The following is a 12,334-nucleotide window of genomic DNA, read 5'->3' on the forward strand; positions in this document are numbered from 1 at the left end:
CCAAGAACACCTCCTTTTCAGTTAAGGGTATGGGAGCTGATGTAAAAAATATACCCTCAAAAAAAAAAAGATATACCCTCAAATTTCAGAAACATTACATAATATAAGCTTACTTATAATATATATATATATTTAATTTTTATTTATGATAGTCACAGAGAGAGAGAGAGAGAGAGAGGCAGAGACACAGGCAGAGGGAGAAGCAGGCTCCATGCACCGGGAGCCCGATGTGGGATTCGATCCCAGGTCTCCAGGATCGCACCCTGGGCCAAAGGCAGGCGCCAAACAGCTGAGCCACCCAGGGATCCCCTATAAGCTTACTTATAAATTCTCAAAAAGAGATTCTGATTATTTAGGCAACTCTCCTCCTGGTAACAATACAGCATCCCAGTCACCTTCCATTTTTGATTTTGCCATGTCCAATACCCTCCTAAGAAGAGTGTGTCAGACAAAATCAAACTGGGAGGGGCTTTGTTACAAATTACAGTCTATTGACTAGACCTGGTCACGTGGGCACACCTTACTACAAGGGAGCCTGAGAAATGGAATCTAGCTGTGTGTCCTAGAGAAGGGAAATTGTAACAGCTTGCCATCTGTCATATCTGCTATGATATGATTTCTCCTTTGTGTGAAGTCTCACATCTTTCTATAACTCACCTTGGTTATTCAATTTTTGAGGCTGAGGAAAGAGCCCAGATCTCTCTGTGTACCTAAGAATTACTGCAATCTCTGGATTCAGTCCAGATCAACAGTGGAATAGAGGAATGCAACGGATAAGTAAAGGGTTCTCAATTTTTAAGCACACAATTATAGCAAGAAGCTGGAAAGAGTAATGTCCTGCTCTACCTGTGTTTGGTTCTATCCATAAGAAACAGGACCCCAGTCTTCTAAAAGAAGTTAGTTTTTAAGGAGAATGACAAGAAAAGGGCAAGGACTATGATCTTTCATGAAGTGTCATCTCCCTGCTTGTTTATAGGAACTACAGTCCTGAAAACCACAGCCGTGGTTCTCCTGACTTTTTGAAGCAATCCTAAAAATAGGGGCCCAATACTCACAGCAGTTAAGATTTAGATTTTATTTAAAATTTAAGCATTGTCTTGTGTCTGGCTTCCCTACATATATCCTTTTTCCCTTTATTTTTCTCTAAACCAGCACCCATGTACCTAATAACTCTTTTCCAATTCCACAAAAATGTATTGAAACTTAGAACTGGGCACTGGAGATATGAATATGAGACCAGCAATGTTTGTGAAATTTAAAGTTTAGTAAACTACAGATACATGCACACACATTCACACACACCTAGTACAAACATCTCCCCATTTTATCCAGTCTTTGTGACCTAGAGTATCTCCTATATCTCATTTGGATATGATCCTTGCAGAGACTATAGCCTTTTTTTTTTTTTTTAAATATGGAATGCTTCACAAATTTTTGTGTCGTCCTTGCTCAGGGACCATGCTAATCTTCTCTGAGACTACAGCCTTTAATATTAATCCAGCCTGTTTTTTTGGTATCCCAGTCCCACCCAGCCATACACAGGAGATGGACTCGCTTCCCTGTTTCTCAGCCTTGATAAAGGGATCTAACCCATGAATATATAGTATCTAACAGTGTCTACTTTAGAGAATGAACTTAATAAGCATTAACTGCCTTTTTTCCTCCGCTCTCCACTGAAACTACTTTCCCTTCTTAGAAGTCTGTTTTTGCATACTGGATTCGCTTTGGTTTACCATAAAATGGAAATCCTTGTAACTGTCTCAAGGCATTTGTGGATGAGCCCAGTTCCTTAAAAATAACAAAGGCTTGCTCCCTCATCTTCATGGTCTTTAAAGCTACAATATCTACCACATGGACAAACTGAGAAAACAGGGTGTATAGGGATCTCTTCAATTCTTCTTTTTTAATTTTGTCATTCATATTGTTAATGTAAATTGTATGATTTGGTCTGATATCCATGTATGCAGTTAAACTGTTCAAACTGCCTGAGGCCTGCACTGGTCCCGGACCCCCTTCTTAGAAGTCTGATCTGAGAGCCTACCATGCCTATAGATAACATAATTCTGAATAAAATTTTTCCAGAAAATGATGCAATGGAAATAAAAGCAGGAGTCCATGTACAAGAACTGAGACTCAAGGGTCAGGGAATCAGTCTCAACAACTCATAACACAGGAGGGAAACAGGAGAAATAGATACTCACACATCAGGGAGTATCTTCTGTTTTCAGGTAGGCTTGATTTGTGGACATACATACAAGTGACCCACAGGTGGAGCGAAAAATAGGTTAAGCTCTGGGGAATGAGAAATAGTAGGATTGGTAAGAGAGATATTGTATAATACTACCAACATTTCTGATCATATATCTTAAGACTTCTCAAAGGGCATGCAAGGTGCAGCCAAATTGTGATGTCATCGATCCACATTATGGGCCATGATTTTCCATGCTGTGTCCTGTAATTCTGCATTCTCTCTCTTAAAATGTTCTTTTTAATTTTTTTCCATATTATACCCATATGTCTTGGTTTTATGCATGTTTCCAAATTCTTTGACATTTCTTTGACATATCTGCCCTGTTTGACATTTTTTCACATATCTGCCACAAGATACGGAGTCTAATCCTTTTTTCTGAAAATATGGTCCCAAGCCAGTGACTTATTCTAGTTAATAGAAAGTGGCAGAAGTCATGCTCTATGACTTCTTAGTCTAGATTGGAAAAGGCGACACAGCTTTTGCCTACCTCTCCTTCAAAACGTGCTGCAGAGTCCTGAGCCAACATGTGAGCAGTGTGGCTTCCCCGAAGGCACCATGCTAGGGTGCTTACAAGCAGCATGAAGTGCTGAGCAACTCAGCTTTTCCAGGCTTCTGCTGTTTGAGTCTTCCCACCATCACCTGACAGATACGTGAGTCTTCATATGATTTCAGGTCTAGTCTTTGAGCAGCTCTAGCTGAAGCAGAGTGTGCAGAGATGAGACTTTTCCTATGTGTCCTGTTTGAAATCCTGACCCAGAAAAACCTAGGCCATAATATAGGGTTACTTTATACCACTAAGCTTTGTACCAGCTTGTTATGCAGTCATAGTGACCAGATTTTTGTATTAGGAGTAGGGCACCGAGCTAACACAGCCCATAACATGTGGCTTCATGATCAGGATGCAGGTGCAAAAAAAAAAATGGAGGGACATTGAAGAAAGTCTGAGAAAAAATTTAAAGGATCATAAAGAGACCGTTAGTAGAAGTTTGATTAGCCCTCAAGGAAGCTGCTAGTGAAGGCTGAAAAAAAGTGAGGAAAATGCTATGGACAGCTGAAGGAAATATTATCTTTGTTATATAGTAGCAAAATTTTCCCAATATTGTGCCCTGTGGCCAAAAGGAAAGTTGAAAATAATCCTAATGGATAGGATGATCTAGCTAAGATTTTCAGGCATATTGAAATTGCCACTAGCTTCTTCTTGCTGCTTATTGTAAAATATGGGAGAGTAGAGGTAAGCTAAAGGAAGAAATTTAAATGAAAAAGATACAGGACTTGCTGGGTTTTATACAAAATAGTCTCATTATTAGTCTCTCTGAGATTTTCAAATTATAAAGCTTCAGAGCAAATGAAATTCATGGTGGGGCTATAAGATCTTTTGCTAATATCTCAGAAATATTTCAGGTTATATATCTGCACAATATTAACATACAAGACATATGCAATATATCTTTTAAAAAAAATCTCTGTAGTGCCCAACACAGTGTCTCTGACATTCTAGGTGCTAAAAGAAATTGTTCCTTTTCAAACTGCATTATTCAAGGTACCATTTGTCAGTCAAAGCATGTTGATTATTAGTAACCACATTTAAACAACTAAGTAGACAGCACAAGAATAAGAAATAAATCAACCAACCATCAGTAAACCATGCTCCTTTTTTCATTTTCACTCATCAAGTGCACGCTAATATGAAGCCACTGGGCAAGTGGCCAAATGTCCACTTACTGGGCTCTAGCACTGGCTTCTGAAAAATCAATTCAATATTTAAGAGAACACTCAACCCTAAGATGATGTAGTGATGCAATATATAAATAAATTCATAAGTAATTATAATAATCATGATTTTATTTAGAAAATATAAAATATTAGCATCAGATATTTTCATAGAAAAACATCCAAGGGGCGGACATCCTGTTTTTCTGTCATGATTATATTGATTAAAGTGGCCCAGTAAACATGAAGAGTTAATAAAGACAAATGACATTTAGCTTTACTAGTACTTAAGAAACTCACAGATTATTTATGATGAGGAGTTAAAATTAATTTAGTTAGAACAAAATATTAAATTTTGAAGAATGCAAAAATTTATTTAGTTTCTTACAGAAGTCAGGCATGATATTAACATTTAGGCTAAAAAAGAAAAATAATATGTAAACCTTGCTATCAGGGATCACATGAAGAAGTGGGGGCAGAGATGTTTTTGGGGAACAAGTTCGTGCTTACCAAGTACCTTAGTTTTTGTTTGATTTTATTACCTATGAGACCAGATGCTTGTTTTCATGGAGAGTGAATATTATAACTCTCTATATTTCAGTGTCTTATAAAATAGATTATGTATACTATGTAACTGTGGATAATAAGTGAATGAATAAATGAATGAATACATAAATGAATAATTCAGACTGAGAAATAATCCATGGAAAATATCAGTACTTAAAGTGTAAACATAGTACTATAATTAATTGCCAGAAATGTGTAAGGAATAGTTCAAAATATTGGAGAATCTAGGAGAGAATAATTAGGGGAAAGATATTGGAGACGGAGGGAGAGGGTAGTAGATCAATTTACTACCTAGGTAATTTTTTAGTTAGTTTTCTCCTATTCATTGCTACTATTAAAATCATTTCTTACCACACTTTTTGCTTAAGCCACTGTGACAATGCCCTAACTCGCCTTCATATCATTATTTTTTAGTTCCATAAAGTACACCCTTTCTGCTTTGAATAAGTTCTCCTTTCCCTTTTGTGTCTATCATTGCTCTGCTTCTCCCACGTGTCTCTCCCACATGCTGCCATGAATGCAGAATACAGGGTTCTGAATCTGAAACCCCAGTCCTTTTTTGGGCAGCTGGGATGTATGTATGGGATTGTGCATGTGTGTCTGTGCACGTGTGTTCAAGGGTAAGATCCTCTTATAAAAACACAATACGAAGCCAATTATAAAATTGTTGTGAATTAGGAAACCAAAATCCTTGGAGATCTTGATCACTGGTCTGAGTTCCTATAATGCACGAGATCCAACACAAAAGTAGAGTCCCAGTGGCAAGCCAATGTAGTCAGGCAGCAAAGGTATTTAAAATTGTGTGAACCAACTAATAAACATTCTTGGTTCACAAGCTAATAAAATAAATGTTCAATGATATAAAGCTTGTTGAAAGAAATACTGAATAACATACCACCTACTATTTTTTTATGTATAGTAAAAATATGTTGTTAATGTTAAACCTGAACTATGTCTAAAGATGAAGTGTTCATTTCCTTAATTTTTCTAATTTTTTGAATAGAAGGAAAATGCCTTTACTCATATATCCTTAGGCTGTTCTAATGAGCGTGACAAACTCTATGTGATAAAATAATTGGAAAAAGCTTTTTTTTTTTTACCAGCAAATATCAAATTATTACTGGATAACTTACCTGTTTTCAATATGCATTGCATTCAGGAATGTCTTATGATTTAAGATGTATTGATGTTTACAGAAGATTTATAATTTGCTATGTAGTTACCATTATTACTTTCCAACCACAACCATATTACAGAAGATAAATCACTGGAATAGAGCCTTCCCAGGGATCTTGTGTGTATTTATACTACCGTATGCCTAAGGAAAGTTAAACAGAACATATAAATAGCAAAAACTGAGAAACTCGTGATACATACTAGTAAAAAAAGGATTTAATTTGAGGAAAATACCAAACAGCAATTCCTTCCAAAGGAAGAGAGGGGCAGAGAAGAAATGCGACCTCCAATGAGTACTTGCTAAGTACTAGGACTTGAATCTAAATCCTAAAACCTTAGATAGCAATGTTGAAGAGAATTGAATAAAAATAAGGCATCTATTGAAAAGAAAGAAATTTAAAATTATGTAGTTCAGTCAGCATTATGTCCTTCCAAATCAGTTACCTATTAGTTAAATCTAGTGCACATTTACCATGAGGTATCCCAAGAATTTTGGAACTCAGAGTTGACTCAAACAAACTATTGATCTGCATTGACTGAAGTGGTAGTGTATTTTATATAAAAAAGGTGAATATTTTATATAGGCTTTAGCACAAATCTTCTTTCCTCCTCCACAAAATATTATCATAGATTTAAGAATAGAATAGTCAAAATAAGTTAAACTCTAATAGTGCAGCTTTATACAGTATTTGGTTGGGGAGGTTTTATTGTTTTTTTACTATTATACATAGTTTTCCAGTAGCTTTGAATTTTTTAAAAAATGTTTTATTTAGCTGTTTGTTTATTTATCTATCTGTCTATCTATCTGAGAGCAGGGTAGGAGCAGAGGGAACGGCAAAGGAGGGGGAAAAAAATCTCAAGCAGACTCCCCACTGAGCACAGAGCCCACATGGAACTCGATCTCACAACCCTGAGTTGATGACTGAGCCACAACCAAGAGTCCCAATGCTCAAACGACTGGGCACCCTTTGAATATCCATTTTAAAGATATTCACATCCACCTTTGCAAGTCACAGATTTCAAACTTCTTACCACAATCAAGAAAGATTTATTTCTAAACGTATCTTTTTTTTTTCTTCCTTTTTGAAAGACTTTTTCTGGCACATGTTCTTCCCAGTAGCTTTTCATAGTTTAGTCAAGTGCCCAGCCCTTTGGGACCATTCAAGTGATTTGTTTGCTAAAATCATAAAAACTCAAGATTTCTAGGTAGCACAGTTTTACTGGTAAAACCAAATTTTCAGCTATCTATCACAGTTAATCAGACTGAAGCCAGTGTTCTCTAGTTTGGCTAGAAGAGGATAGAAGTTGAGCATGGGACACAGGATAGCACTGGCAGAAAAATGAATTTAATTCTTCTAACATGAGTAGATGTAGAATAGCCATATGACAACTCAGAGTCATAGAATCTTGTCCATTGATTCATTGAAGATATTTATTAAGAGAGGACTTCATGCCAAGTGCTAGGATAAAATGGCAATCAAAATAGGCAAGATGTAGGCCATGATGGAGCAAAAGTGATCAGATACAGTGCTTGACTTTCTCTACAGTGCCCTGAACAAGTGCATATGTATTGGCATGACTATTTCCTGTTTCTAATAATCCTTCTAATTATTTTTAAAAAATCCTTCTTTATGTTGACCTGTTATCTTTACTATTTCTACTCCTTGTTCATAATTCAGTCTCTATAGTCCCATAGAATAAATTTAAAAATCTCATAGATTTTTAAATTTAAAAAGATAGTTATCATATATCTACTAACTTCTCTTTCTCAGGTTAAACATACCCTTTGTCTTCATCCATACCCCATGGACATGGCATCACATTTCCCCACCCTTTGGAGTAATCTTCTCAGTATACAGTGAAATTTGTTTATGTGACTATTCAGCTCTTCAATTGTGGTGTTCAGTTTCATCTGCCTATCTCCAGGAGCAGTCTAACTAACACAAAATTAAAGGGAGGAAAAACTACACCTGCCTTTATTTTATTAAATCTAACAATAAAGCATAGGATTTCATGAAATTTTATTATTATTAATTTTGAGGGTTTTTTTGTGTTATGAAGAAGAGTCATATTTTCCATGTGACTTTAGACTAAGCCCTATCTTCTTTCTACTGCTCTCTTGTGGTCAGTGTTTTGGCTCTCTTTGCAGTATATAGAACTTGTCTCTCTTACATTTTTTTTCTCCTATATTTTCTGTTTGATTTGTCTAATGGTTCTCTCTTATCAAGACCATTTTGATTTTGTAATAGACTCATTCAACATGTTCCCCTTAACTTAGTGTTAGCAGTTATTTTGATCAACCTGTTGTCTGTATCTTCATCCAATTATTCATAGAATGCTCATACTGTCTCTACTAGCAATTCTTGATCTCCATCATTAAGAAGGAAAAAGTGACCCAAAGTTGTCAAAAAATATCACAGGAACATCTGATTGTCTACTGGTAGATGCATTTGCATTAGGGCTTAAGGAAAGAGAGGTACCATGACTCAGAGGTTGTCTCATGTGTCAAGCATATGTAAGCGTCAGTTGAGTGATTTTTTTCAACTGGAATTTCCTGAGGCTACCTCCAGAGACTGATTCAATTAGTTTAGTCTGATTAATTGGAATTTGTAAATTAACATGTTTCCCTAGCATTTGGGATGCAAATCCCAGGGTATCCCCCATATTGAGAAACACTGATATATTGAAAATGTCACCAGCTTCAAAGATGAATGAACTGGTTTCATATTCTGGCTCCACCATTTGTAAACAAGTCAAGCTAATTAGGACTAAGACAAGCTAATTAGCCTCTCTGAGCATCAGTTTCCTCATCTGAAAAATTAGGATTTCAATACCTACCTCATAGTTTTAAATTAAGATTTAATCAAGATAATGAATATAAAACATTAGGTACATTAAAGACACTAATTAAAGTTTGTTTGGTTTTTCCTTCTCTTTCCTTACCAGTCACAAACCCAAGATGCAGGACTGTAGTTAGATTGATAGTCCAGCCACTAGTAGAAAGCGGTGGTATTGTTGATTACAAACTATGTAGTTGTATCAAAGGTTGAGTAAGTATAGAAGAGGCTAAGAATGTGATCTCAACTCAGACTTAAATGTTCCTTATTATTTTAATTATTAATCTCATGAAATTTTGAGTCTTGAAGATAACAAACTTAAAAGCCACTGAAGTCTATAATACTGATATTAGACTAGGAGGATTCACCAGTTATCATGGTGTTCGAGTCTTCTATCCGATAACACTTCAGATACAATAGTTACTAGGCCCTACTTCTTTTCTGTATATTAAATAAATATAATAAGTCATTGAAAAAATATTGACCACTGCTACTCTTATTTCACAATAGAGTTGAAATTTTTCTCTCAAATGCTGCAAAAAATGCTCCTGTCTCAGTAATTCTCATCTTCTCAAAAGTAATTGGCAATATTTTAAAGTGAATTATCTGACCTTAATACTGCAACCTTCAGAGAAAGCTATAAATAGAGGAAGAGAGTAAAAACATATCAAATTATATCCCCTGAATTATTCAATTGAGTGGATTTGGTGTGCCTCGAATTTAATGAAATCTCACAAATCTTCTCAATCTGTTTTTTATAACTAAACTTTCTACAAAAAAACTAAAAAGAAAAAAAAGTATTAAAGATGATATATCACTGAAGAAGCAGAACACAATAGGATAAGGTAGCAATTATTATAATTCTCAATATTTGGGGAATTGATAAACACTGAATACCTCAGTTCTACCCTAAGTTCACCTTTAATTCAATGCACTACTCTGCCTGTGTCTTGGCAAATTAAAGGAGATTAATGATACCTACCCTATGAATATCACAGGGAAATTGCAAGGGAAAACATCAAGCAATTTTGAAAAAAAAAGAAAGAATGCAAGTTATTGTTATGATGATGTGAATTTTCTTTCAAACATATTATCCAATTTTTGTTTTTACTTGATGGTTTCCTTTTCTAATTACATATCCATAAATGTTCATTGCAAAAATTTTTTTCAGAAAATACAAAAACAGAAAGGCAATATGTAAGAACACCAATAGCCTTACCTCTTCCCAGAAATAAACTTTTAAAGTTTAAAAAAGTTTAAAAAATATTTTAGTGTATATCTATCCAGAACTTTCCCCTTCCCCATTATAGAAAAAGCACCTGTTTTTAAAATACTGGCTGCAGTTTTAATTGGCTAACTATAGAAAAATATTCTTAAAGAAGTCTTCTTTTTTTTAAGAAAAGCATTTTGGGACGCCTAGGTGGCTCAGTGGTTGAGCGTCTGCCTTCGACTCAGGGCCTGATCCCAGAGTCCTGGGATTGAGTCCCACATCAGGCTCCCCGCATGGAGCCTGCTTCTCCCTCTGTCTGTGTCTCTGTCTCTCATGAATAAATAAAATATTTTTTTAAAAAAAGCATTTTGATGGATTTTTATTGCCTTTATCTTTTTTATAATTTTCCATTTCTACAAAATATTATTTAATATGTAATACATTCTTGCTAAAATAAAATGTTAAGTTAATTAATTAAATGGAAACCTAAAATCCTCCTCTTTATTTGTTGATCAGTTATCAAATAAGCTTAGCATTTATTTTTAAAATAGTGAATAAATGATTTATAATTAGACATCAAACTTCTGCTACTAACTTAAGATAGAGACGGATATATGCATTTTTAGATTTAGAAGTAACTTTTAATTACCACAGCAAACCAGAACACTGTGAATTTGTGTCCTTGGAGTTTGAATTCAAATTATTTTGTAAGCATTTAAAGAGAAAAAAAAGTCTTCCAATTGTACTTTCAGCCTTAATAGTCAAACTAAAGGATGAAAACTTTTATTTTTTTATTCATGTAATGCAAATCTACATTAGTACATTGTGAGTCAGAGTCAAAAATATATTTGAATTATATTCTAAAGAGCCTGACTCTAGTCTTATGTGATTTCCTGGATATGTCATTTATAGATCAATAATTAAAATAATTGATTACTTTATAAATGATCAAATTGAATTGGTCGAATAGACATTTTGTCATTAAGACAAAACTGTTACATGAACTGTTTAACCTATATTGATGACTGAATACTTAGTAGTGATATTATTCAGAATTACTGCTTTAACTACAAAATGATCATATTCATGCCATACTTTCAGAAATATCTGTAAGCACAGATCAATGAAGACCCGTCTAGCTATGGTAATTTCTTGTTTGAAAATCAACACAAGAAGAAAAAAAACAAAACAAATATGTGCTTAATAAATATCTCCTGCAAAAAAAAGACTTCTCAGTTTAATGACTAGATTTTATTGTTTCTCCTTCCTGTTTGCTATCAAAATGTGTGCCTGTGTCCACATTCCTAGAGAGTAAAATTTGGGGGAAGCTCATGGTTTAATTAATAGTGATGTAACCAGCAATGAATTAGTATAAATGGTCAAAAATAATAAATAAATAGACTTGTTTATAATAAGGAATAAGTGAACTAAAATATGTCGTGAACTTAAGCACATTACTCCTAATTTAGCTATTTCAAGAGAAAAGCAAAAATCCAACAATTTTTGCTGTAACCCTTCTCTCCATTTGGCATGTTAGCTCATCCACCTGTGGCAATTCAAGAGGAACATAATTTTTTCCTACTTAATGCAGAAAAATGTTTTTATTATTTGCAGAATCAGCACACTATTGTTCCACTGATTCCAAACTAGAAGTCAGGTAGATACTCATTGACTTATGATGAACAAGGATGCAGGTTACTTGGTCCCCATCTAGCATCGGGTAAGAGTTTTGTACATAGCAATACAGGGTAATATCTAGAGTGTTGTGGTTATGATAAAGTTGGCCCTAGACAGAGTTCAACAGAACCTGACAAGGAAGTGGTCCCGAGGGGTAGGATGAATCCAGTGTTTCTTATCAGTCCATTGTGACTCATCATGATCTTCAGTGGCATTAATTCAGCTAGCAAGATAATCCACAGAAGGGTTTTTATTTTGTCTCCATGTCCAGGTGAGATGTTACATTTCCCCAAGATAACAAATAGAAATCTGGATTTGTTATTATTACACAAATTAATTGTATTGTGTTTGTCATAAATTATAAACAAGCAGTTCAAAAATTGAGTTTATATTTTGCATATTTTGGGGGGGTTGTTGTATGTATGGTTTTTTTAGTTAAAACAATAAAATATCAGACTCTTAGAGGTTTCCCAGCTGTCCAGTTGCAAACAATCAAAACTGAATGGGTGAATATATGGTGAAAAATAATTGTGATTCTTTGTTTTCCTAAATTATATGTTTCTTGGATACAATGTACCTTGTCAATTCAATGAAAAGTGAGTGGAGGGACAGAGATTGTGAAAGACTCTCCCACCCCACCACCAAGTGGATGAGAATGTTGGTATTTTTCAGAGGATTTTTACTGTGTAAGAACCCATATAAAAAAGGAAGTACAGTAGTACTCTTTGGGTTTTATCTTCAGTCTTCCTTGTATTTCTCTTATAATCCCTTTAACGGTAATGATTCCCAAATCTTTAACTTCAACATAAATCTTTCCTCTGTGTCCCAGGCTCATCCATCCAACTTTGTATTGAATACCTTAACCTGTATGGTTCATAGGTAAACCCTATATCATGAATGTCAGCT

General features: G+C 34.7%; 1 pseudogene; it reads right to left on the bottom strand.

Moving 5' to 3' along the window:
* Positions 1-1,408: 1,408 nt before the first annotated feature.
* On the bottom strand, positions 1,409-1,476 carry LOC112648967 (U6 spliceosomal RNA; annotated as a pseudogene).
* Between the last annotated feature and the right edge of the window lie 10,858 nt (positions 1,477-12,334).

The sequence above is a fragment of the Canis lupus genome, chromosome 7 (genome assembly GCF_003254725.2).
Source record: "Canis lupus dingo isolate Sandy chromosome 7, ASM325472v2, whole genome shotgun sequence".
Classification (NCBI taxonomy): domain Eukaryota; kingdom Metazoa; phylum Chordata; class Mammalia; order Carnivora; family Canidae; genus Canis; species Canis lupus.